We start from the raw sequence: 27078 nt of genomic DNA, 5'->3' as shown, positions 1-27078 counted from the left end.
CTACATATTCTATCCATATACAGTCCATAATGTCTGTACATCCAATCATATATACACTGAACAAAAATATAAATATAACAATTTCAAAGATTTTACTGAGTTACAATTCACATAAGGAAATACATCAGTTGAAACAAATTATTTAGGCCCTAATCTATGGATTTCACATGACTGGGCAGGGGCACAGCCTGGGAGGGCATAGGCCCACTCACTTGAGAGCCAGGCCCACCCACTGGGGATCGGGGCCCAGCCAATCAGAATATTATTACAGACAGAAATACTCCTCAGTTTCATCAGCTGTCTAGGAGGACACATGAATACCTTTAGACAGACAGATGCAAGGCGTTGATTTGAGCATGTGGACTGGAGTCAGGGAGTTGTGTATTCCTCATTCTTGTAGATAACTAATTTGTTGTTGCAGTTTTAAGGTAGCATCATTGATCATTGATTTGTTTTTGTGGTTGTTGTTGACAGCTTAATATTTTACTTGAGAGATCTATGGAGACCAACAAACTCTATGAAATCCTGGCTGCTGTATATACACACTGTTCGTCCACATACCCATGGACCCAGAGTCTATAATGTCCTTTATTGTCATGAATTTTTATATTTAGTAGAAATTATGTTGTGTGCAATTAAAGGGGGTGTCCATCTGCTGCTTGCAGCTGTCCAGCTTTTACTGAGTGTTCAGGCTCTAGTACGGATCAGGAATGAACTTAACTCTGCTGTTGAGGGACACACACTGAAATCTGTCACCCAAATTTTCATGCCGATTCTGAGTTACTAGTAGATTGTGAATATATCTCATCTCATATCAAGCACATCACGTCACTATTAGAGACTGAGTATGGAGAATGCATTAGTTCTCATGAGTATGCAGCCTATCCTACTCTGTCTAATATATGGACGTCAGGGTACTGTATAATAGAATAGAGTCATTGCATGAGAGAATTTGACAAAACAGTGATGTATTGTGGGGTGATTTCTTCTTAGATATACTGATAGATGTGAAGAAATCAATGCTGTTCTTTGTGAATCGCCACCCAGCATTTCTCTCCCTGTACAGTACTTAATGAACCATAATGTGACAATGTTTACCCAACATTCCACCCCTCTGTAGATGTCATAGTCCATGCCTGCATGCCACATCTCGGCTGCTTCCCAAATGGAATCCCATTTCCTATATAGTGCACTGGTCAAAAGTAGTGCACATCATAGGAAAAACCCTATTTCCTATGTAGTGCACTACTTTTGACCAGTGCACTACATAGGGAATGGGATTCCATGTGGGACAAAAAGCCCTAAATAAACCAGTGACTTTACCCTAATGGAAATTGTTGAGGTCCTGATTATTGAGCTGATAGACCATGCTCTGATTTAAGGTGAACTTTAGCTCCCTCGCTGAACATTCCACATTCCCAGTGTGTTCCAATGGGTTGAGATGGGAGGCGGAGGACACCTTCTCGTCAATTTCCAACTTCAGCGTCGGTTAATTCAGGCTGATCACAACTGCATTATGGAGGGGCCTGTATGGATTAAATGTCATTAGTTAAATGGGATGTGAGCGGGATGGATACAGGAAGTCATTGAAATGACACATACGCTGTGCTTTTTTTATCCATCACCGGAGCCATCAGCCTGAACCCACTTCTCAGAGCAATATGTCCACGGTCAGCCACAGACCATGTAATATCCCCGCTGTAACGTGACATAGCAGAGACTGAGTACCACTTTGAACGTTAAAAATGTTCATTCTTGTAATGAATGATGAGTAATTGCTACTGCCGTTATGATATTGGTTTATAAAAGTGCTTATTGAAAAGTGGAGGCAACCATCATGTCTGAGCATAGACAGGATAACATTTTCAAATGATTTTGTAAATGCATTAGGATGTGGTATATTTTTTATGTTATAGCATGGAGACATATGTATGCGCACACAAAGGCACACACACAGGCACACACACATTTCAGTGTTATTTCAGACTGATTAGGGGAAAACAGTGTATTTTCCTATTTCCTTTTTTGAAAAGTAAGACAGCACTGCCATCCAGTGGAACGGACTTTGCTGTGCAGAAATCCCATGAATCATTGTACTAGAATTTACACAGAACATACCTCAATTATACAGTATGTGACTTTTAGTCATGACATGGGGAGATGTTTAATGTAGATAGATTTATGTATGTACGCTCAAGGGATGTGTCCAGAGCGGGTTCTGAGTCAGTTACCATAATGATAGTGAGTGATACAGATGATACTTGACCATGTAAAGGAGCACTGTGAAACACTGTAGTGGAAATGTTAGTGAGACAAGAACTATTTGGATTTTATTAATCATTTATCTGATAGTGTTTGAATTTAGATCCGCAACGTACCGTATGTCCTTGTCTTTATAACTTTAGTGAGGTAAAACGTAACCCTTGAATTTTGAAAGCGTTTTATCAGTTGACACATACTCAAGATTACCGAGGTTATTTTTCCTCTGGCGGGGTTACTATGAAGTTGCTAAGTGACATGGTAAAGTGTGGGTGGATCGGGGAGAATCAAAACAGTCGAACTCCGCTCAACTGCACGCCAAAACATTTAGTATGCATCAACAAACACAAAGCCTCCCCCCCAGCAGTCTCTGTAATAGTGCAGAGTAGCTAAACACCATAATATGATGTTGAACAAATTACCAATATTGGCACATACAAGACTCACTCACTCTGTAATAGGATTACTTGGAAAATATAGGCCGGGATTCAATTCAAGGTGCATTATTAAGCAGTGCACTATAACATACTTACGCTTGAGCTGACATACGCAGTGCGATCTACAGTGGTGGAAAAAGTACCCAATTGTCATACTTGGGTAAAAGTCACCCAGTAAAATACTACTTGAGTAAAAGTATTTGGTTTATCAAATAGTATCAAAAGTAAATTGAATTGCTAAAATATACAGTGTACAGTAAATATACAGTAAAATATACACACAGTACCCCATATTACTTAAGTAAATGTCATATTTCATTTTTTTATTATGAATTAGCAAAAAATGTCTAAAAAACTGTTATGCTTTGTCATTATGGTATATTGTGTGTAGATTGATGAGAGAAAAAAAGTATTTAATCCATTTTAGAATAAAGTTGTAACGTAACAAAATGTGGAATAAGTGAAGGGGTCTGAATACTTTCCGAATGCACTGTACTTAAGTATCAAAAATAAAAGTATTTTTAATTTCACATTCCTTATATAAGGCAAACCAGATGGCATAATATTCTTTTTTATTTTTATTTAGCCAGTGTACACTCCAACGTCATTTACAAATTAAACATTTGTATTTAGTGAGTCCACCAGATCAGAGGCAGTAGGGATGACTAGGGATGTTCTCTCTTTATAAGTGTATGAATTGGACAGTTTTCCTTTTCCTGCTAAGCATTTGAAATGTAACAAATACTTTTGGGTGTCAGGGAAAATGTATGGAGTAAAAAGTACATTATTTTCTTTAGGAATGTAGTGGAGTAAAAGTAAAAAATATATATAAATAGTAAAGTAAAGTACAGCTACCCAAAAAAAACTACTTAAGTAATACTTAAGTAGATAGAGCTGACAGACATGGCAGCTCTAATTCTAGTTCCTAAGCAACTTTGCAGTATTTTCTGTGTGATTTCTTACATTATTAACCCAGAACGTTTTTTGTGTTATTGCATACAGCCGTACATAATTTTGGGATATCAGAGTGGCGGTAACTCACCAGCATTACGACCAGGAATATGACTTTCCCGAATTGGATCCCAGGGCAATTGAACTTATCCCAGAGGCTGTTCCAAGACGCCACCGGCAGAGAAGAGGTATTCAGAGTGGACTTCTACTCCGACTCAGGAGGTGTGCACACCATCCACTGCTTCAGAGTATATTACTCGCTAATGTTCAGTCTCTGGATAAAAAAGTAGATGAGCTAAGGGCGAGGATCTCCTTCCAGAGAGACATCAATGACTTTATAACATACTCTGTTTCATGGAATTATGGCTCTCTTGGGATATACTGTCCCCATACATACAGCCAGATGGGTTCTCAGTTCATCAAATTTGAGGAAAACACTACCATAGTTCTATCAACACATTGACTGTAGTACTCGCTTAGGAAAAACACTAGACCACTGCTACTCAACTTTTCGAGATGCCTACAAGGTCTTCCGCCGTTCTCCCTTCTGCAAATTAGATCATGACCCCAATTTGCTCCTCCCTTCCTATAGGCAGAAACTCAAACAGGAAGTACCTGTGCTAAGATCTATTCAACGCTGGTCTGACCAATCGGAATCCATGCTTCAAGATTGTTTTGATCATGCAGACTGGGTTATGTTCTGGGTAGCCTCTGAGAATAATTTTGGCATATACACGGACACTGTGACTGAGTTCATCAGGATGTGTATAGGGGAGGTTGTTCCCATGGTGACTATAAAACCTACCCAAACCAGAAACCGTGGATAAATGGCAGCATTCGCCAAAACTGAAAGCGCAAACCACCACTTTTAACCATGGCAAGGTGATTGGGAATATGGTCGAATACAAACAGTGTAGTTTTTCCCCCGTAAGGCAATCAAACAGGAAAAATGTCAGTACACAAGGCGTATGTGGCAGGGTCTACAGACAATCACGGATTACAAAGGGAAAACCAGCCACGTCACACACAGTGACATCTTGCTCCCAGACAAGCTAAACACCTTCTTCGCCCACTTTGAGGATAACTCAGTGCCACCAAAGCAGCCCGCTCCCAAGGACTGTGGGCTCTCGTTCTCCGTGGCCGACGTGAGTAAGACGTGAGTAAGACACATATTAAATCTATCCCTATCCCAGTCTGCTGTCCCCACTTGCTTCAAGATATCCACCATTATTCTTGTACCCAAGAAAGAAAAGATAACTCAACTAAATGACTATCGCCCTGTTGCACTCACTTCTGTCATCATGAATTGCTTTGAGAGGCTAGTTAAGGATCATATCACCTCTACCTTAAGTGACACGCTAGACCCACTTCAATTTGCTTACCGCCCCAATAGATCCACAGACGATGCAATCACCATCGCACTGCACACTGCCCTATCCCATCTGCATAAGAGGAATACCTATGTCAGAATGATGTTCATTGACTATAGCTCAGCCTTCAACACTATAGTACCCTCCAAGCTCATCATTAAGCTCGGGCCATGGTTCTGAACCCCACCCTGTGCAACTGCATCCTGGACTTCCTGATAGGCCACCCCCAGGTGGTGAAGGTAGGAAACAACACCTCCATTTTGCTCAGCCCCCCTTCTGTACTCCCTGTTCACCCATGACTGCATGGCCACTTATGCCTCCAACTCAGTCATCAAGTTTGCAGACCTCATAACAGTAGTAGGCCTGATTAACAACAATGATAGTCAGCCTACAGAGAGGCGATAAGGGCCCTGGTGGAGTGGTGCTAGGAAAAAAAACTCAGGAACTCAGGACTTCAGGAAACAGCAGAGGGAGCACGCCCCTATCCATATCGATGGGACCACAGCGCAGAAGGTGGAACGCTTCAAGTTCCTTGGCGTACACATTACTGACAATTTGAAATGGTCCACCCACACAGACAGTGTGGTGAAGAAGACGCAACAGCGCCTCTTCAACCTCAGGAGGCTGAAGAAATTTGTCTTGGCCGCTAAGACCCTCACAAACTTACAGATGCACAATTGAGAGCATCCTGTCAGCTTTATCACCGCCTGGTACGACAACTGCACCGCCCGCAACCGCAGGGCTGTCCAGAGGGTGGTGCAGTCTGACCTAAGGATCCCCTGGGGCACACTGCCTGCCTTCCAGGACACCTACAGAACCTGATGTCACAGGAGGGCCAAAAAGATCACCAAGTACATCAACCACCCGAGCCACGGTCTGTTCACCCCGCTATCATTCAGAAGGCGTGGTCAGTACAGGTGCATCAAAGCTGGGACCGAAAGACTGAAAAATAGCTTCTATCTCAAGGTCAACACTCAAGGTCAAATTTAAATCAGCAGTGAAATGCTTACTTACAAGCCCTTAACCAACAATGCAGTTTTTAGAAAATACCCCCCAAAAAGTAAGAGATAAGATTAAGAAATAATTAAGGAGCAGCAGTAAATAACAATAGCAGGCCTATATGCAGGGGGTACCGGTACAGAGTCAATGTGCAGGGGCACCGGTTTTGAAGTAACTGAGGTAATATCTACATGTAGGTAGAGTTAAAGTGACTATGCATAAATTATAACATAGAGTAGCAGCAGAGTAGAAGAGGGGGGAGGGGCAATGCAAATAGTCTGGGTAGCCGTTTGATTAACTGTTCAGGAGTCTTATGGCTTGGGGGTAGAAGCTGCTTAGAAGCCTCTTGAACCTAGACTTGGCGCTCCAGTACTGCTTGCCGTGCGGTAGCAGGGAGAACAGTCTATGACTAGGGTGGCTGGAGTCTTTGACAACTTTTATGGCCTTCCTCTGACACACTGCCTGGTATAGAGGACCTGGATGGCAGGAAGCCATTGTTAATTGTTTAAATAGCCATCACTAGCCGGCTGCCACCCGGTTACTCAACCCTGCACCTTAGAGGCTGCTGCCCTATAAACATAGACATGGAATCACTGGCCACTTTAATAATGGAACACTAGTCACTTTAATAATGTTTAAATACTGCTTTACTCATCTCATATGTATATACGGTATTCTATTCTACTGTATTTTAGTCAATGTCACTCATTGCTCATCCTAATATTTATATATTTCTTTAATTTCATTTGATTTTTTAAAGGTGCATTGTTGGCTGTCTATTGCACTGATCTATAACATGCCTTGGGTTGAATGCTGGCCTTCATGTTCTACAGGAACCAAAGCATCACAACTCATCATGGTTATTAGACAGTTAGTTCTCTAGCAGTTAGTTACAAATGACAAAAAAATGTCATGACCACACTAGTCATTACCAAGTGAAAATAGCTTGTGTTTATGTAGCACCCAATGGAGTTATACATAGCCTATCACATTGCAATGTGAACCTTTGTGGGATGATTTAAACTCACGTACTGTATTGCTATGGCAGCAGGAATTTGGGAGAAAAATACATGTGTGCGTGCATGTGTGTAGGCAGGCAAAAGACAGACCTGGACCCACTGTGTTGGCTTACCTTGCTGCGGCACATCTGAGTTGTGAGTTCGCACACACTCTCCTCATTAGGCCCCCGTTCATCAGTCTGCTGTGAAATTGCACACGACCAAGGCAGCCTGTGTCTCTCTCATGCCGTTACCGTGGCAACCACAGCCTCATCCAGTAACAGGAAGAAAGGGCCCTCTCAGGATTCACAGGCGGCCTGACGTTGTCGGGAAAAGAAACAGGCTTTTGCATCGGAAAGAAAGGATTCTTTTCAATTACACATCCCTTTGTGTTGGAAATTAACAGTAGATGAGAAAAAAAGAGTCACATGCCTTAGAATATACAGTTAGAATATACAGTATTATTGTTGGAATTACTGACAGGAATTATGTGTGACCGCTTGGATAGCTAATAAGAGGTTTATTTATCCTTTGATAAAACCAGATTAGTTTTCATGCGTTTCACTGTATTTGGGTTTCCAACAGTTGTATGGCTCTTGAACAAACCAATTCAATTTTGGGGTTCATTTCGACATTCCTCGCAAGCTGCTTGCCTATGTACTCTGTACCCATTTGACTATCTCTATTCGAGTAACAGATGTCCCTTCAATACTGCATCTGCACTAACAACTCTTCATTCATTGAATTGGACTCTCTCGTTCTCAAATTGCCCCAATGTGTGAAACTAAATGCAGGTACTGTATGGTACCGCAGGAGCGCCAAGGCTCGCTTAGCAGATGGGGAGGCATAGTGTTTTTTTTATTAATTCCACTCAGACCGTGCTGGCACTGGCAGCAAACAGTCATTTCAAATATGGCCATCTCTCAAGAAATAGGTTGACAACATATGTTTTGATATTTGGACGTCGGTGATTGGCCAAGTGATTAAATAATTAAACCAATAGAGCATCTGCAGATGAATCTGTGGATTGACGCAACTACTGCACACACTGAGCTAATTTAATTAAATGTAATTTCGCAACAAACACATGCACACACACACACACAAGCACACACACACACACACACACACACACACACACGCACACTGAGGTGTTAACCAAAGTAGTTCCAACACACCCCCAAGCTGTTCTTCTCACGTCACAAAACCACACCTTTCCTTAGAATACATCTTAAACATGTTAACCTTTAGTGTGGTTTCCCTTTATCTGTAATGTTTAAAAAAAATGGGGTTCCCAGGGGCTGCCTTTTGCTAACATAAAACACCACTGTCAAGTTCGGCCTATTCTAGAGTATGTTTCATGTTGAAACGTTTCCCTATTAATATCTGTGAGAGGGAGCCACTTATTCGAGTAAGTAAACAGTGTGAAAAAAGGTTGCAGCAGTCAGAACTACCTCTGTAAGAACATATTATATTAAACCATGACTGTATTTCTACTCCATCCCCACAAAGCTTGATTCCTTGTTGGCTGCAAACGCAAAACATGCTCCTGGAAGCTTATAGCGGCATAATGCACCGTCTCTTTTGCCGAAAGTTAACAAAATTGCTACCTATTTGACAGTTTTCCACTTAGGGTAGGAGAAAAGATAATTATACTACCTCGTTGTATGTGCCACTAATAGGAATCTATTCAAATCAAGGAGGTCCTTTTGTCTGTTACTGCTATTGTTCCATTTAAACAACCATAAGACCGCTTGAAAACAGACTCGAGCGAGTTCCTGGGTTTGTGTTGTTGGAAGTTGCAACACTGTAACTGGATCGTTCTGGAGATGTCTCAGAGAGCGGTGAGTAGCACAGGTACCAAGTCTTCATATGAAGCCGAGGGGATGCCTGGTGAATGTTCTGGGATTAAAACACACTGTTCAGAGTGTGGAAGGAGAGTGAGAGTGCCTGACACTGACGGACACTGAAACCGTGGGGGAAAACTGCCAACTCTCTCCGTTTGAATATTATGCAGCCTTGGCCTACCTGCATTTTGGAGGATAGTCTTTTGCTACCTATTTGACAGTAACACTTGACAGATTCAGGTGTTGGCCCCTACAATAGTATATATAAGACTGTCATTCAGAATGAGCTATACTCTTAGCATCCATCTACAGTGTATCCTTTTCCAAAGTTACATGTATGTTGATTGAGGAGAGAAACTTTCAGAAGCTTTAGAAATGTGAATTGTAAGACTCCTGGCGGCCACCAGATGTCCCTGTTACACTGGACACAGTCACCTTCTGAGCTGCTCGTCTTGTATGAAGCCATGCAATCGAATGATAACAAACCTGGTATGATAACCTGAATGTACTGTTGTAGTCCACTATACATCTGTGTAATTGCTAATTAATCACAAACAACAACTTGACCAAGTAAGGCAGAGAAAATCTGATCATATGTCTAGATTGTACTTTTTAGCATAGTCTTTTCTCTATTCTGATGTTCTAGTGTGGTGTAGTCTTTCCGCAATTCTGATGTTCTAGCGTGGTGTAGTCCTGTCACGTTCGTCGTATGAATCGGACCAAGGCGCAGCGTGGTATGCGTACATTCTTTATTATTATAAGAATGAGCACTGAACAAACTAACCAAAATAACAAAACGACACGTGAAGCTATATAAATGAGTGCTGACAGGCAACTACACGTAGACAAGAACCCACAAACACCAAAGGGAAATGACTACCTAAATATGATCCCCAATCAGAGACAACGATAAACAGCTGCCTCTGAATGGGAACCATATCAGGCCACCATAAACATACAAATACCTAGACCTACAAAAAAAAAACTAGACAATCCAAAACTAGCGTATCCACCCTAGTCACACCCTGACCTAACCAAAATATAAAGAAAACAGAGATATCTCAGGTCAGGGCGTGACACCTTCCTCTATTCTGATGTTCTATCATGGTGTAGTCCTTCCTCTATTCTGATGTTCTATCATGGTGTAGTCCTTCCTCTATTCTGATGTTCTATCATGGTGTAGTTCTTCCTCTATTCTGATGTTCTATCATGGTGTAGTCCTTCCTCTATTCTGATGTTCTGTCATGGTGTAGTCCTTCCTCTATTCTGATGTTCTATCATGGGTCCTCCCTCTATTCTGTAGTCCTTCCTCTATTCTGATGTTCTATCATGGTGTAGTCCTTCCCTCTATTCTGATGTTCTATCATGGTGTAGTCCTTCCTCTATTCTGATGTTCTATCATGGTGTAGTCCTTCCTCTATTCTGATGTTCTATCATGGTGTAGTTCTTCCTCTATTCTGATGTTCTATCATGGTGTAGTCCTTCCTCTATTCTGATGTTCTATCATGGTGTAGTCCTTCCTCTATTCTGATGTTCTATCATGGTGTAGTCCTTCCTCTATTCTGATGTTCTAGTGTGGTGTAGTCCTCCCTCTATTCTGATGTTCTATCATGGTGTAGTCCTTCCTCTATTCTGATGTTCTATCATGGTGTAGTCCTTCCTCTATTCTGATGTTCTATCATGGTGTAGTTCTTCCTCTATTCTGATGTTCTATCATGGTGTAGTCCTTCCTCTATTCTGATGTTCTATCATGGTGTAGTCCTTCCTCTATTCTGATGTTCTAGTGTGGTGTAGTCCTGATGTTCTATCCTTCTATTCTGATGTTCTATCATGGTGTAGTCCTTCCTCTATTCTGATGTTCTATCATGCTGTAGTCCTTCCTCTATTCTGATGTTCTATCATGGTGTAGTCCTTCCTCTATTCTAATGTTCTATCATGCTGTAGTCCTTCCTCTATTCTGATGTTCTATCATGGTGTAGTCCTTCCTCTATTCTGATGTTCTATCATGGTGTAGTCCTTCCTCTATTCTGATGTTCTGTCATGGTGTAGTCCTTCCTCTATTCTGATGTTCTATCATGGTGTAGTCCTTCCTCTATTCTGATGTTCTATCATGGTGTAGTCCTTCCTCTATTCTGATGTTCTATCATGTTCTGATGTTCTATCATGGTGTTCTTCCTCTATTCTGATGTTCTATCATGCTGTAGTCCTTCCTCTATTCTGATGTTCTATCATGCTGTAGTCCTTCCTCTATTCTGATGTTCTTCCTCTATTCTGATGTTCTATCATGGTGTAGTTCTTCCTCTATTCTGATGTCCTTCCTCTATTCTGATGTTCTATCATGCTGTAGTCCTTCCTCTATTCTGATGTTCTATCATGGTGTAGTCCTTCCTCTATTCTAATGTTCTATCATGCTGTAGTCCTTCCTCTATTCTGATGTTCTATCATGCTGTAGTCCTTCCTCTATTCTGATGTTCTATCATGCTGTAGCCCTTCCTCTATTCTGATGTTCTATCATGGTGTAGTCCTTCCTCTATTCTGATGTTCTATCATGGTGTAGTCCTTCCTCTATTCTGATGTTCTATCATGCTGTAGTCCTTCCTCTATTCTGATGTTCTATCATGGTGTAGTCCTTCCTCTATTCTGATGTTCTATCATGGTGTAGTCCTTCCTCTATTCTGATGTTCTATCATGGTGTAGTCCTTCCTCTATTCTGATGTTCTATCATGGTGTAGTCCTTCCTCTATTCTGATGTTCTATCATGGTGTAGTCCTTCCTCTATTCTGATGTTCTATCATGGTGTAGTCCTTCCTCTATTCTGATGTTCTAGTGTGGTGTAGTCCTCCCTCTATTCTGATGTTCTATCATGGTGTAGTCCTTCCTCTATTCTGATGTTCTATCATGGTGTAGTCCTTCCTCTATTCTGATGTTCTATCATGGTGTAGTTCTTCCTCTATTCTGATGTTCTATCATGGTGTAGTCCTTCCTCTATTCTGATGTTCTATCATGCTGTAGTCCTTCCTCTATTCTGATGTTCTATCATGGTGTAGTCCTTCCTCTATTCTGATGTTCTAGTGTGGTGTAGTCCTCCCTCTATTCTGATGTTCTATCATAGTCCTTCCTCTATTCTGATGTAGTAGTCCTTCCTCTATTCTGATGTTCTATCATAGTTCTTCCTCTATTCATGTTCTATCATGGTGTAGTCCTTCCTCTATTCTGATGTTCTATCATGTTCTAGTAGTCCTTCCTCTATTCTAATGTTCTATCATGTGTGTAGTCCTTCCTCTATTCTGATGTTCTATCATGGTGTAGTCCTTCCTCTATTCTGATGTTCTATCATGCTGTAGTCCTTCCTCTATTCTGATGTTCTATCATGGTGTAGTCCTTCCTCTATTCTGATGTTCTATCATGGTGTAGTCCTTCCTCTATTCTGATGTTCTATCATGGTGTAGTCCTTCCTCTATTCTGATGTTCTATCATGCTGTAGTCCTTCCTCTATTCTGATGATGTTCTATGTTCATGGTGTAGTCCTCCTCTATTCTGATGTTCTAATGTCCTTTCTATTCATGTTCTATCATGTAGTCCTTCCTCTATTCTGATGTTCTATCATGCTGTAGTCCTTCCTCTATTCTGATGTTCTATCATGGTGTAGTCCTTCCTCTATTCTGATGTTCTAGTCCTTCCTCTATTCTGATGTTCTATCATGCTGTAGTCCTTCCTCTATTCTGATGTTCTATCATGGTGTAGTCCTTCCTCTATTCTGATGTTCTATCATGGTGTAGTCCTTCCTCTATTCTGATGTTCTATCATGGTGTAGTCCTTCCTCTATTCTGATGTTCTATCATGGTGTAGTCCTTCCTCTATTCTGATGTTCTAGTGTGGTGTAGTCCTTCCTCTATTCTGATGTTCTATCATGGTGTAGTCCTTCCTCTATTCTGATGTTCTATCATGGTGTAGTCCTCCCTCTATTCTGATGTTCTATCCTGTAGTCCTTCCTCTATTCTGATGTTCTATCTAGTCCTTCCTCTATTCTGATGTTCTATCATGGTGTAGTCCTTCCTCTATTCTGATGTTCTATCATGGTGTAGTCCTCCCTCTATTCTGATGTTCTAGTGTGGTGTAGTCCTCCCTCTATTCTGATGTTCTAGCGTGGTGTAGTCCTCCCTCTATTCTGATGTTCTAGCGTGGTGTAGTCCTTCCTCTATTCTGATGTTCTATCATGGTGTAGTCCTTTCTCTATTATGATGTTCTAGTCCTTCCTCTATTCTGATGTGGTGTAGTCCTCCTCTATTCTGATGTTCTAGCGTGTGTAGTCCTCTTATGTCCTTCCTCTATTCTGATGTTCTAAGGATGATTCATAAACATTGCTGGTACTTTTAGTTAAGAGAGATTGAACATTAATAGAGAAATATTAAATGAGCTTAACTGATGCCAACCTAATTTGTTCACTGCGAGGATTTACTTTCAAGGTGCACTCCCTACAACAATAAAGAAAGCACCTGGTCAATTCCCTGGTTTTATGATTGAAGACCCTTCATTGTTTCAACAAAAAGTCTGTGCATTGCTGTTGCACATGTTGGACCTAGATGAATGCCTGAACAACATACTGAGCTTCTCCATGCTAGTTGCTAGCATTATGCTATCATGTTGAATTCATAAGGCTAAATAATCTCTTGTGGTTATCACATATGCATAGCACGTTGCCTGCTCTGTCAGGCGCTCCGTTTACTGCCGACTGCAAACTATCACCACACAACAGCAATGCAAGCCATTCCAAAAATAGAACTTAAGCTGTATGCTGTTCATTGGGACAAAGCAAATCTGATGAATAGCAGATAGCCGAATTAAACACTGGGCTTATCGCCTCCATATGCTCAGCTTCTCTGTTTAACGTGACATTTTGCGGCTACTTATTACATGACATCCTTGCAAACCACAGGTTTCCATTTGCCGTTGAAAGAATACCACACAATGGCTGTCTCTCTGATTTCGGTGCATCTGCTACTTTAGACAGCAGGTGTCAAGGAGTGACTGTAAATTAGTTAAAGTTCGATAAGTGCCACTATCACTAGCATATTTCCAAAATTGGGACAAATAGACAAACTAACGTTACAGTATCACTCAGCTGTAGAGAATTCTTCAAGCTCCCACATACGTCTTGTTGTTTTTCTGTGAACTACTCTGTTGAGACTTAAGTCTGGAGCATGACGACCAGAAAGTAATATTGAATGTTTGTGTTCCAATTTCCATTTTGCTTTGTATCTATTTTGGACCAAGCTTGAGACTCCTAGCGGGGGTAGAATACACAACATTTTGGGCCAGAATATCAGAGCTGCTCTCACTTGAAATCATAGTTGTGGTCATTAAAACATAGGCACAGAATAGGTAAAAAAAGTAACAGTGAACATACCCACAGAGATAACTTGGTACTTTTCAACTCACTGCTCATCTTGATGGCACCAAGTAAAGTTGAAAGGAAGAGGTTGGTGTTTGAAGGCTCAACACATAAAGAGAAATGTCGGTCAAGTTGGCTGACTTCATCTTGATGTCAGTTAACCATATGTTAGGTTCAGTGGATGACTAAGTTGAGCTTGACAGGCATGCTCATTGGCGTCAACTATCATGTCTGGACTGGAGAGGTGCTAAAACATCAGAGAACATGAGAGGGTTTTCCCCTTAAACTATGATAACAGGTGTTACAGTCCCTGAAAGTCAAGAATGAAAGACCTGACACCCCATTGAAATGAAACTCTCACTGAGTTAACTGAAAAGTACCCAGCTGTTCACTGTATGATATGGTAGTTGAGCTTTCCTTTGGAGTCAGTTGTTCTTGAACCATTTTAGCTTCTGTTTATTTTTAAATTAGAAGGTTTCGGTAGCCTCCAGCATTTGTTTGATTGTGAGAAATTAATGTCAGTGAAAAACCGTGTGTGACCTCAGCCATCATATTCAGGATGCAAGGATGCAAATGTATTTTCTGGCACTGGAACAGAAAGAATGTTCCATCATATTAATAGTATGGCTCTGGGCATTTGTAGATAAACCAAAGTTTACCGTTTATTTTGTTAATTTTCACAAATGCTTGAAGTAGAGACCGTTATCCTTAGTTTATGAAATTAAGGGGTAATTCTAAAAAAAATAATCTTTATATCATAATTCTAATCTGTTATTAAGCCTCTTCAAATGTGTCAATCCATCTCCCATAAACTCTGACAAATATTGCAAAGTAGCCTAGGTGAGTGTTTAGATTGACCTTAACACACGGACATTTAATCCGTTCTCCTTTTTTTCATCCCCAAACCAAAAGAGAGAGAACTGATCCTAGGTCAATGCCATACAATGCCCAAATCAGTCCATGTTTTGGATTTGTGAAATATCCTTCAGCAATGTCATGACAAAGAGCTTAATCCAGCTTAAGTCTAATAATTCATGATTTTATGAGCGTCCTTGTCACACGCTGAAGTGATGATGAGAAGAACTGGAGGACATTAGTAGTTCATGCCTAGATAGCATGAGGGGAAAACAATTACTTGACATTTGATCAAATGGAGGCCAAGGAATGGTTAAGGAAGTACAAGGCAAGGAAACAACAAGAACCCTTAAGAAACGGTGTGCGGCATCATCCTTCCTGTGTGAGCACACTCAACAATTGTTTTGCTGCAAAGATATATTTTGGGATTCTTATTCCATTTGTCTGAAAAGAGCACAATACGGTCGTACAGTAGCAAATTAACCTCCTCATGTTAACCCTCGAGTGGTTACATTGGCAAATTACCAGGAATAAAATATTATTTTATGTAGAACTTTTGGGTTTTTCATGTATTTTTCACTGTAACAGAAGTTACAGTGTAATTCACAGCCGTCAGTAGGCGTTAAGGGTGTACGGTTCTCAGGGACTCTAACTGTAGACTTCTCCCTCTTCACACAGAGTTTTAATCCGCTGTTGGGTAAATTGACTGAGAGGATCATTTGCCTGCACTATTGACAGATACGTGAACTGCTTGCTCAAACTCTCTCTCCCCTCAGTGGCAGACCGAATGAATTATGCAATTAGTATGTAAAGAAGCCAAATTAGAGGAGTTGTGTGTGTTCCTTTCAAATTATTAGTCAAGATCCACACAGATTCAGTCATCACGGAATATCGATGTTCTGTCTTTTCTCTGTGTTCTCTCTCTTCCTGATCTGCACGTACTGAAGGTGTAGCATTGCTGTAATTTCACAATTATAACACCAGCACAACTGTATTTTGGTGTGTGAACTATCTTTGCTGAAGTAGCAATTCTTTTTGGGGGGGGGTTATTGCATTTCATTTGCATCATCCTTTTTAAAAGGGAAGATTTACATAATAATCTGCATAATTAAAATCACTTGATAAAAATAGACCTAACTTCTTTATTTGGTGGCAGATGCAGACACTGTCCACTACCAGAAACTAATGTTATTTTTTCCATTGAAAATATGCCATCAAGTTAAGCAGTTTTTTGCAACAATAACATCCGTATATCTGGTAACATATCCCAGGTTTCATGTTACAGTATCTATCATAGAACCCAGAGGTAGCCTCAAAGAAGCTGTTAAGTAGACCAAACAACAGAAACCAGCCATGCCACTCTCTGTGTCTGCATCTAACACCAGGGGGCAAATTGTTCTCCTCACGGCACTGTGTCAGGTATGGACGCTGTCGATGACTGTCGACTTAACATGCTGTTCTCTGGACAATCAGTAATAACAGTGCTGGTGCTTCAGGCAGTGCTGCTACATACTGTTTATATTTTCCTCTCCTGGCATATCCTCTCCTTTAAGACTCAAAAATGAACAAGCAATTTACAGAGGGGTGGACTTATGTTGAAATAAGGCAAGGCTAGCCTCTGGGTACCACCTGTGTACTTGTTGTGTTGTGTGTTCAGGGTTTTTTAAATGGTAGACGCATACTGTATAGAATAGATTGGGTGAGGGATAATATAGTGCCTTCTGAAAATATTCAGACCCCTTGACTTTTTCCACATTTTGTTACCTTACAGTCTTATTATAAAATGGATTCAATTAAATAAATTCTCAGCAATCTAAAAAACATAAATACCTTATTTACATAAGTATTCAGCCCCTTTGCTATGAAACTCAAAATTGAGCTCAGGTGCATCCTGTTTCCATTGATCATCCTTGAGATGTTTCTACAACTTGATTGGAGTCCACCTGTGGTAAATTCTATTAATTGAACATGATTTGGAAAGGCACACACCTGTCTATATAATGTCCCACAGCGCATGTCAGAGCAAAACCCAAGCCATGAAGTGGAAGGAATTGGCCGTAGAGCTCCGAGACATGATTGTGTCGAGGCACAGGTCTGGGGAAGGATACCAAAAAATGTCTGCACCATTGAAGATCCCCAAGAACCTCCAACATTCTTAGATGGAAGATGTTTAGAACCACCAAGACTCTTCCTAAACTTGCCGCACGGCCAAACTGAGTAATCGTGGGAGAAGGGTCTTGGTCAGGTAAGTGACCAAGACCTGCTGGTCACTCTGACATAGCTCTAGAGTTCCTCTGTGGATATGGGAGAACCTTCCAGAAGGACAACCATCTCTGCAGCACTCCAGCCAATCAGGCATTTATGGTAAAGTGGCTAGATGCAAGCCACTCCTCATTTAAGGGCACATGACTGCCCGCTTGGAGTTTGCCAAAAAGGCACCTAAAGACTCTCAGACCATGAGGGACAAGATTGTCTGGTCTGATAAAACCAAGAAAGAACACATCTGGAGGAAACCTGCCACTGTCCCTACGGTAAAGCCTGGTGGTGGCAGCATCATGCTGTGGGGATGTTTTTCAGCAGCAGGGACTGGGAGACTAGTCAGGATCGAGGCAAAGATGAAGGGAGCAACTCTCCACAGAGATATCCTTGATGAAAATCTGCTCCAGAGAGCTCAGGACCTCAAGCTGGGGAAAAGGTTCACCTTCCAACAGGACAAGTACCCTAAGCACACAGCCAAGACAACGCAGGAGTGGTTTCTAGACAAGTCTCTGAATGTCCTTAAGGGGCCCAGCCAGAATCCGGACTTGAACCCGATCGAACATCTCTGGAAAGACCTGAAAAAAGCTGTGCAGAAACACTCCCCATCCAACCTGACAGAGCTTGAGAGGAGAAGAGAGGAGAAACTCCCCAAATACAGGTGTGCCAAGCTTGTAGCGTCATACCCAAAAAGACTCAATGCTGTAATCACTGCCAAAGTTGCTTCTACAAAGTATTGAGTAAAGGGTCTGAATACTTATGTAAATGTGATATTTCTGTTTTTAATTTTTTATGTGTAAACATTTGTTTGGGGTATTATGTGTAGATTGATGAGGAAAACAAACGATTTCATACATTTTTTAATAAGGCTGTAAAGTGTGGAAAAAGTCAAGGGGTCTGAATACTTTCCGAACGCACTATATACAGTATAAGGAGGAGTCGAGGAGATGTGTACGGTTGTGGCTAGAATCTAGTTGCTGGATAAAGCCGCTACTGACCATGGCTGTGACATTTCAAAAGTTTGGTCACACTTGGAAACCGATTTAATTTCATGTTTTGGAAGACACTTTGTGTGAAGCTGGAGAACTAGGACGCCATTATGGTTCTACTTCACAGCTCTGGTCAATCTCCTAGGATCAGGAGAGGGCAGAAATGTGGTATTTTATAGCATTTGAGCTCAGGTTTTCCACTGGTTATTCCTTGGCTTAAGGTCTGGCTCAGGTGGGTGATCCTCAGGAGTCATTTTAGAGTTGGCCGTTTCAGCAGCAGTGTTTGCGATATACAGTATTTCACAAAAGTGAGTACACCCTTCACATTTTTGTAAATATTTGAGTATATCATTGTGGCAAAGATATGACACTTTGCCACAATGTAAGGTAAGTAAGTAAGTGTAAGTGTACAGCTTGTATAACAGTGTAAATTTGCTGTCCCCTCAAAATAACTCAATACACAGCCATTAATGTCTAAACCACTGGCAACAAAAGTGAGTACACCCCTAAGTGAAAATGTCCAAATTGGGCCCAAAGTGTCAATATTTTGTGTGGCCACCATAATTTTCCAGCACCTCCTTCACCCTCTTGGGCATGGAGTTCACCACAGCTTCACAGGTTGCCACTGGAGTCCTCTTCCACTCCTCCATGACGACATCACAGAGCTGGTGGATGTTAGAGACCTTGCACTCCTCCACCTTCCGTTTGAGGATGACCCACAGATGCTCAATAGGGTTTAGGTCTGGAGACATGCTTGGCCAGTTCATCACCTTTACCCTCAGCTTCTTTAGCAAGGCAGTGGTCGTCTTGGAGGTGTGTTTGGGGTCGTTATCATGTTGGAATACTGCCCTGCGGCCCAGTCTCCGAAGGGAGGGGGATCATGCTTTGCTTCAGTATGTCACAGTACATGTTGGCATTCATGGTTCCCTCAATGAACTGTAGCTCCCCAGTGCCAGCAGCACTCATGCAGCCCCAGACCATGACACTCCCACCACCATGCTTGTAGGCAAGACACATTTTTCTTTGTACTCCTCACCTGGTTGCCGCCACACACGCTTGACACCATCTGAACCAAATAAGTTTATCTTGGTCTCATCAGACCACAGGACATGGTTCCAGTAATCCATGTCCTTAGTCTGCTTGTCTTCAGCAAACTGTTTGCGGGCTTTCTTGTGCATCATCTTTAGAAGAGGCTTCCTTCTGGGACGACAGCCATGCAGACCAATTTGATGCAGTGTACGGCATATGGTCTGAGCACTGACAGGCTGACCCCCCACCCCTTCAACCTCTGCAGCAATGCTGGCAGCACTCATACGTCTATTTCCCAAAGACAACCTCTGGATATCATGCTCAGCACGTGCACTCAACTTCTTTGGTCGACCATGGCGAGGCCTGTTCTGAGTGGAACCTGTCCAGTTAAACCGCTGTATGGTCTTGGCCACCGTGCTGCAGCTCAGTTTCAGGGTCTTGGCAATCTTCTTATAGCCCAGGCCATCTTTATGCAGAGCAACAATTCTTTTTTTCAGATCCTCAGAGAGTTATTTGCCATGAGGTGCCATGTTGAGCTTCCAGTGACCAGTTAGTATGAGGGAGTGTGAGAGCGATGACACCAAATTTAACACACCTGCTCCCCATTCACACCTGAGACCTTGTAACACTAACGAGTCACATGACACCGGGGAGGGAAAATGGCTAATTGGGCAAATTTACACTGTTATACAAGCTGTACACTCACTACTTTACATTGTAGCAAAGTGTCATTTCTTCAGTGTTGTCACATGAAAAGATATACTCAAATATTTACAAAAATATGAGGGGCGTACTCACTTTTGTGATATACTGTATATGTTTCAGATACTAGCTATAATTCACAAGGTTGACTTATTATTATTTTTTTGTTGAAAGAGGCCAAAGCTAAGGCCCTGATAGGATTGACCCGTTCAGCCTCTGGTCTGTTATGAGGTGGAGGGGCTGTAGCAGTTGGCAAACATTGGCAGCTGATTGAAACCAGAGAGCAGACTCTCACTCCCTTTCAATCCTGGGCTCTGTGTTCACTGGTATCCAGAACGGCCAGTACACACACAGATTGGCTACAGAAGAGAGAGATGGTAATGGGGTACAACCGCTGTCGAGGACGCACTACATGCCCTCTCTGTTCTGGCACATCATCTGCCTCTGCCTTTTATGGGGCCTGATAGGAGAGGCAGACTGACCTGGTGCAACCTCCACGCGGGGCTACAAGCGTCCAATTTCTGTCAGCTGCCATTCACCCTCCCCGGGCAAAAAAGCTGCTCATTTCTCAGAGGAAGAACAATCTCTCTTTTCTATCTGGAGCCAATCTCTCTTTTCTTTTTCTTTTCAATTCCCTTTTCGTCATTTGGAATTTCTCTCTCTCAGATGGGAGAGAAATATTCAGGCCATGTTGGCTGGACGTGGAGAAGTAGCTGGAACTTTGATCTGGACTGTCGGACGAGATGGCCTCTGGGTACAAGAGGGCCCTCAAGAGGAAGGGGAGGGCAACAAACCCTGGATAAGATCACATGGAATGGTTGTTCCGTTAGACATATCAAGGACATGCATTCTGACAGTTATACAAAGGATGGGAAGGATAAAAACTAGAGCCACGCACATCACACGTCAACAAAAACACAGGGCTGTTGCTTTGATGCACTCTACAGGTAACTGACAAAATAATGATATTGAAAGCAGGTGCATCCACATATGTGTGTTCCTGAGTTAATTAAGCAATTAACATCCCATCATGCTTAGGGTCAAGTATAAAAATGCTGGGCAGGCCATTATTTAGGCTATTATGGCTACAGTATACCCCCATAGGATGACAATGCCCCCATCCACAGGGCACGAGTGGTCACTGAATGGTTTGAGGAACATGAAAACAATGTAAACCATATGCCATGGACGTCTCAGTCACTAGACCTCAACCCATTTGAACACTTATGGGAGACTCTGGAGCGGCACCTGAGGCATCGTTTTCCACCACCATCAACAAAACACGAAATCATGGAATAATTGTGGAAGAAGGGTGTCGCATCCTTCCAATAGAGTTCCAGACACTCGTAGAATCAATGCCAAGGTGCATTGAACCTGTTCTGGCTCGTGGTGGTCCAACGCCCTACTAAGACACTTTAAGTTGGCGTTTCCTTTATTTTATTTATTATTATTTTATTTTTTTGTTGGCGTTCCCTTAGTGGTGCAGCGGTCTAAGGCACTGCAGTCCCTGGTTCGAATCCAGGCTGCATCACTTCCGGTCGAGATTGGGAGTCCCATAGGACGGCGCACAATTGGCCCAGTGTCGTCCGGGTTTGGCCGGGGAAGGCCGTCATTGTAAATAAGAATTTGTTCTCAACTGACTTGCCTAGTTAAATAAAGGTTAAATAAAAAATAAAACATAATTATTTAAAAACCTGTAGCTACATGGCAAAGCACAATTGAATATTATTGCTTTTCTGGTGTTGCTACAACTGCATCAGGTCTGGGCAAAAGATGATGTTGAGATAATTAATACTACTCAATTATGAGTAATTGTACATGGACTATATTAGAATAATGTAATGTCAGTAAATAAACACAAAGAATACTGTAAGTTAGATCCCAAAAAAATTAAGGATTTACCAAATAATAGATAATTGAACCGATTTTCTGAATTGCAGGTAATCTTATGAGTCAAACATGTATTTTATATAACATGGTACACTGACTTATATAAGAGGGCAGATGTGTTTAGACGTGAATTAGGGATTTGTGCAGATGTTGCCGATTGCAGGTGCTGGGGAATAAGCCCCTGTTCCCTGCAAACTAAGAGCTTTGGACACATGGCCTCATTATAGCAGTGCAAATGCCTTTGGGTGTACATAGACCAAGGATAGGGCCAAGCTTTTAACAAGCTCTGACACCACTTCTCAAATGATGTCCATCATCTAACTGACTCGTCCCTATCGGTTTCTTAACCAAGGGCCTTGATATGGTTAAGAACTGAGGACTTTTCAGACATGAAGGGAAAATAGTGCTAATATGGTTAGCAGCTCCGTGTCAGAAGACTTGGCTTGGTGGTATGACATTTATATTTTATCATTTGTTTTATTGATCTATTGTAATAGCTATCAAATACTATTTACCATTTTAATATCTAAAAAAGATACTCAACTCAGCTATAGCTAATCAAGCCCGACGTGAAGCTACACAGAAATACATGTTTACTTACTGCAGGTATTTCCTGCTAGTGCATACCTGGTATTACCTGTTACACTTTTCGTCCATTCCCCAGCTATCGAAAGAGATCAGCTCCTTCTAACTTTCAGTAATATCACAGCATTTGAGTAGAGCAGCTAGAGCAATGGTGGCTGGTGGGCAGGCATTTCAGACGGGCTTCATTGCAATGGCTCGAATGGAATCACCGGAACGGTATGTGTTTGATAACGTCCCATTCATTCCATTCCATTCCATTCCATTACAAGGAGCCCGTCCTCCTCTATCTCTGCCCACCAGCCGCTCTGAGACACACACAGCCAGACTCCACTCCCTCTTTCTGTTTCTCAGGTGAGGAGTGGATTAGCATCAGTTCCACGTCCTTCATCTCCTCACTCATTAGGCGGAATAAGCGCGAGGCACCTGGGGTCAGAGGCTAGTAAATGAGGACTGGACATCCATCCATTTTTTCCATTTTACTTTTTGTTATTCCAATCACTCTCTTCTGAAAAGATGCATATTAGAGCTGGTGTCCACACACTGCCATGTGTAGTATGAACATTCACAACCATTAGTCCATTAGCGATGTTGGATGAGCTATTCCAAGCATTTGTTCAAATTAGCAACATGTTTATTTTGTCATCCTTGTCGATATAAAGATTGTCTAATGAGACTCGATGTGGCATGGATGATTACGGTACTGTATACAGTGCTAGTACCACAGACACTGCACTCGTGTGTGCTGATGCAAAGTCCCTCGTTTATTAACAAGGTCAACATACAACGGGTGTAATAATTCAATATAAACGGTCTCTTATTAACCCCATGAATTGAATTACCAATGCCAGCCATTCCAAAAAGCCATTTTAATGACAAATCACCTCACAGTGTAATTGATGACTGGACAGCTATTGCCCATTCCTGCCATCTTTAATATTTTGCTTAGGCAATTTAATGTCTGCAGATCTGGCTTTAATATTATTGAAGTTAATGGGCCGTAGGATAAGAACAGCTTGCAATAGTGTACCAACTCTGATATAATTCTGCTCAGTCGCATTCTGTTCTCCTAGCTACCTTAATAACTTATTTGTTGTGCTGTCAAAGTTGTTTTGTTTTTAGAAATAGACTATCCATTTTGAGTTCTAGGTTTGTTATTCAACCATTTCTTTTTAAATCGGGCCTGAAAATGTAGTCACAAGGTGAACACATTCTATGGAGAAGGTTTGTTAATTTACCAATTAAAATGATCAAATAACATTTTAATAATAGAAAAATGTAGTCTAGAAACATATGACTTTCTCTGAGTACATGACAGAGTACGGGTCACCAGAGACGTTGCACAACTGTTAATTCAAATATGATTGAAATAGCAATACACACTGTATTGTAAGGTTTACTGTAACCATAAAAGTACTATAAGTAGGGTATTATTATATATTTTTCTCTCCCCTCTCTCTATCTCTCTCTCTCTCTGACAATTACTGATATTCCCAATCATGGGTGCTTGATGACTAGCAGTCAGCCAGTCTTTTCCAGAGGAAATGGCAGTACTGTCTGTGAGTCAGAGTAATGCATTTCTCCTTCTGTCATCGGCCTCCCTCTCAGTCCCTCCACTCTGGAATTGATGCTTTCTCCATTAGCGTTTGGAGAGTAGCAGGCCTTAAATCACCAGCCTAGCTCACCAACAGCCAGATAAATCCCCTGAGCATCTCCCTAAAGACTGTCTTTAACACCTTGATGATCCCCCAAGCTCTCCTAAATGGGAGAGGAGTCTGTGAGTGTCCCCTGAATGGCCACCTTTTATTAAATGAAATGGCATAAACGTGGCCGGAGGGGAGGATTAATGCTACCTCGTATCTCCTTCTCTCTGTCTGCGCTCATCTGTTTTGGTCGCTATTGTCTTTATTGAAAGATTGAAACTCAAGAGTGATATTCCTTATTTCAGTCTTCTAGCTAGTGACCCAACCGAATGCAGTCAGACGCAATACAGAGCTGTCAGTTTTCATCAACGTGATGTGAATCCTTCTCTATTTTTTCAAATCGCTTTCTTAAGAAAATATCATTTATTTTCATTTTATTTTTTGTGTTTAAAATGGAAAGTGAGACTTCAGTGGGTTTTCAGAGAAGGGAGAGTCGATACAGATCTACTGTAAAAAATAAATGGTAGATAGGTCTTAAATTAGAATTAATTGTCTCAGATTGTGAGGTACAACCTAAGCACAACTGCTTTGCTTTGGTCCTTGTTAAAAGTGCTCTCTACAGATTTCTCTTGTTTTTTATTTTTCATAGATTAGTTGCAGGCAAAACACAGTTTAATCTCTATGACATTTGTAGCCACATGGCACTCAAAGAGTATAACGGAGGAGCATGTCCTCAGCGAGGAAGGCCCACATTTTCAATGTCTATTTGAAGGCAGACACGATGGACAACTGAAAATTAAACACCTCTGTCAGGAGGAAGTTGAACTGAGAACAGAACGATCCTAGCCGGCCTCAGATTTCAATCTCTATGCTAATTCTAGCAAGTGAAGATTCATGCAGGATTGTTACCCTAAGTTTGCACACGTAAGTGACATAAATGTGTCTCCAATCACTAGTAACTATGGGAACAAGCTCCATATTAAAGCATAGCTCTCATTCATTTGGAGAAGAAGCCTCTGGTTTTATTGGTATGGAGATGATCTTCCTCAATCTAAGTGTTATTTATTGTTTTGTTTTTTGGAGGACTCTGTTTTAGCATGTCGTAATTCACTGGCTCGGCGGGGATATGCTGTATATTGCATGGGCAATGCTTGTTTAAACCATGTGGCAGTAAAATCAAGCCTTAATCTTCATCATCATGCTCAGAAGGTTGAGCAGCCCTGGCAGAGTTACCAATATGGTAGGCATGGATGCTGATTGTTCCTGAGGCCTTGAGCCTTTTCTTGACATACAGACAGACGGGCAAGACAACCAACCAAGAGTTTGGAGAAAGAACTTGCCCATGTTGAGAGTATTATATTGTATCATGATTTATTCATTGGAATATTGGAGAGCAGCGTGTATCTGGAGGATACAGATAACACATGGTGGGGCAGTAACCAGCATGCAGCCATGAGTAGTCTCACCAACAGCATGCATCATACCATATTGGGTTGTACTATTTCAAGTGCAATACTACATTGACTGCGTGTGATCAGAGCCATGGAAACGTCACAGACTCATCCCCCATGTGGGTTAAAATCACACTATGGCCACCCATCAAAAATAACCTACATTTACATATGGTTTACATGTGCATTTCACACTATTTTTTTTAAATCGTCAGTAAACCTATTGTCATCTTGGCCCATATTTGATACACATTTGGCATTAGAGAAAGTCTCTTACCATAGTGTTCTACAATAGTTAGACCCATTTAAATCCGCTTTGATTTACACGGCTGTATCACTTGGTGAGACAGTGGGGGTTCTGTTTTGAGCTTTATTATGTCAGAGCCAAATCACGCTTATCTACTGGGGATCAATGACTCCTGAGAGAGAGAAAATGTAATATGAAGAGCTGGTTCGCTGTCTAGTCTCCTAAACCAACAATTCATTAGAAAATAATGAGGAGAAAAATTGCAAACTGCATAATAATATTATGTTGCATTTCTGACTAATGATTTTGTGAATTCCGTTTGCTGAGAAAAATGTATTTAGTCAACTCGCTACGTTGTGTGCCAACAATAACAATCTTCATGACTTAGAATAGTCTACTGGTGCCCAATATTTCAACCCCTCACCCTGCTATTTTAGATTATTATTACAGTCAAACGCTTACAATTTATTTCTGTTTAAGAGTTAATGTGAATCCCAATGACATGAAGAAATGGGCAACAATGCCCCCCCCATTTTAGGATTTTGATTAAGGTGTGGGAAATGGGAGGTCTCAAAGGGTAATTACTATGGAGGTGTTGAGTGCAATTGTGTAAAACACTTTCTCATCGCAGCATTTCTCTGCTGCATTTCCTTTGAGATCTTGGGAGGTGGGAGTCGGGACAGACAGACAGACAGACAGACAGACAGACAGACAGACAGACAGACAGACAGACAGACAGACAGACAGACAGACAGACAGACAGACAGACAGACAGACAGACAGACAGACAGACAGACAGACAGACAGACAGACAGACAGACAGACAGACAGACAGACAGACAGACAGACAGATTAGAATATGGGCTCAGCTCTGCTCCTGCTGAGTCCTGCTTTTAACATCTCAAGTTCAGCTGTGCTCATGAAGCTGTATGTCTCTCTCCACTGGGTTCCGGCACCAGCACAGCACAACCCCATGAAAATGGAACCCTGATTGTCTCACGAATTGACAAAGTACCGTGGCCCGTTTTTTGAGCAGCCCCTCTTTCTCGCTTTCTGTCAGAGTGTATCACTCATTCACACCTCCTTCTGTCACATGCGTGAAAGGCTTTCACATGCTACAATAGAGCCTATACAACCTTGAAGATGACAATCATGGGCTTTAGAGATGTGGAGTCTTGACC

General features: G+C 41.6%; 1 protein-coding gene and 1 long non-coding RNA gene across 2 annotated transcripts in view; one reads left to right on the top strand and one right to left on the bottom strand.

Annotated features, from left to right (window-relative positions):
* Positions 1-27078, top strand: part of LOC115136976 (limbic system-associated membrane protein-like) — a 454780-nt gene that overhangs the window by 229834 nt on the left and 197868 nt on the right. The window lies entirely within an intron of this gene.
* LOC115136979 (uncharacterized) lies at positions 70-14470 on the bottom strand. Its single transcript, XR_003864741.2, has 4 exons — positions 14269-14470; positions 7149-7331; positions 3739-3921; positions 70-1526 (listed from the first exon to the last, which is right to left on the bottom strand). It is a non-coding gene; the product is annotated as an uncharacterized LOC115136979 (long non-coding RNA).

Source organism: Oncorhynchus nerka, linkage group LG11 (assembly GCF_034236695.1).
Source record: "Oncorhynchus nerka isolate Pitt River linkage group LG11, Oner_Uvic_2.0, whole genome shotgun sequence".
Classification (NCBI taxonomy): domain Eukaryota; kingdom Metazoa; phylum Chordata; class Actinopteri; order Salmoniformes; family Salmonidae; genus Oncorhynchus; species Oncorhynchus nerka.
This window is presented reverse-complemented; position numbering and strand designations above follow the sequence as displayed.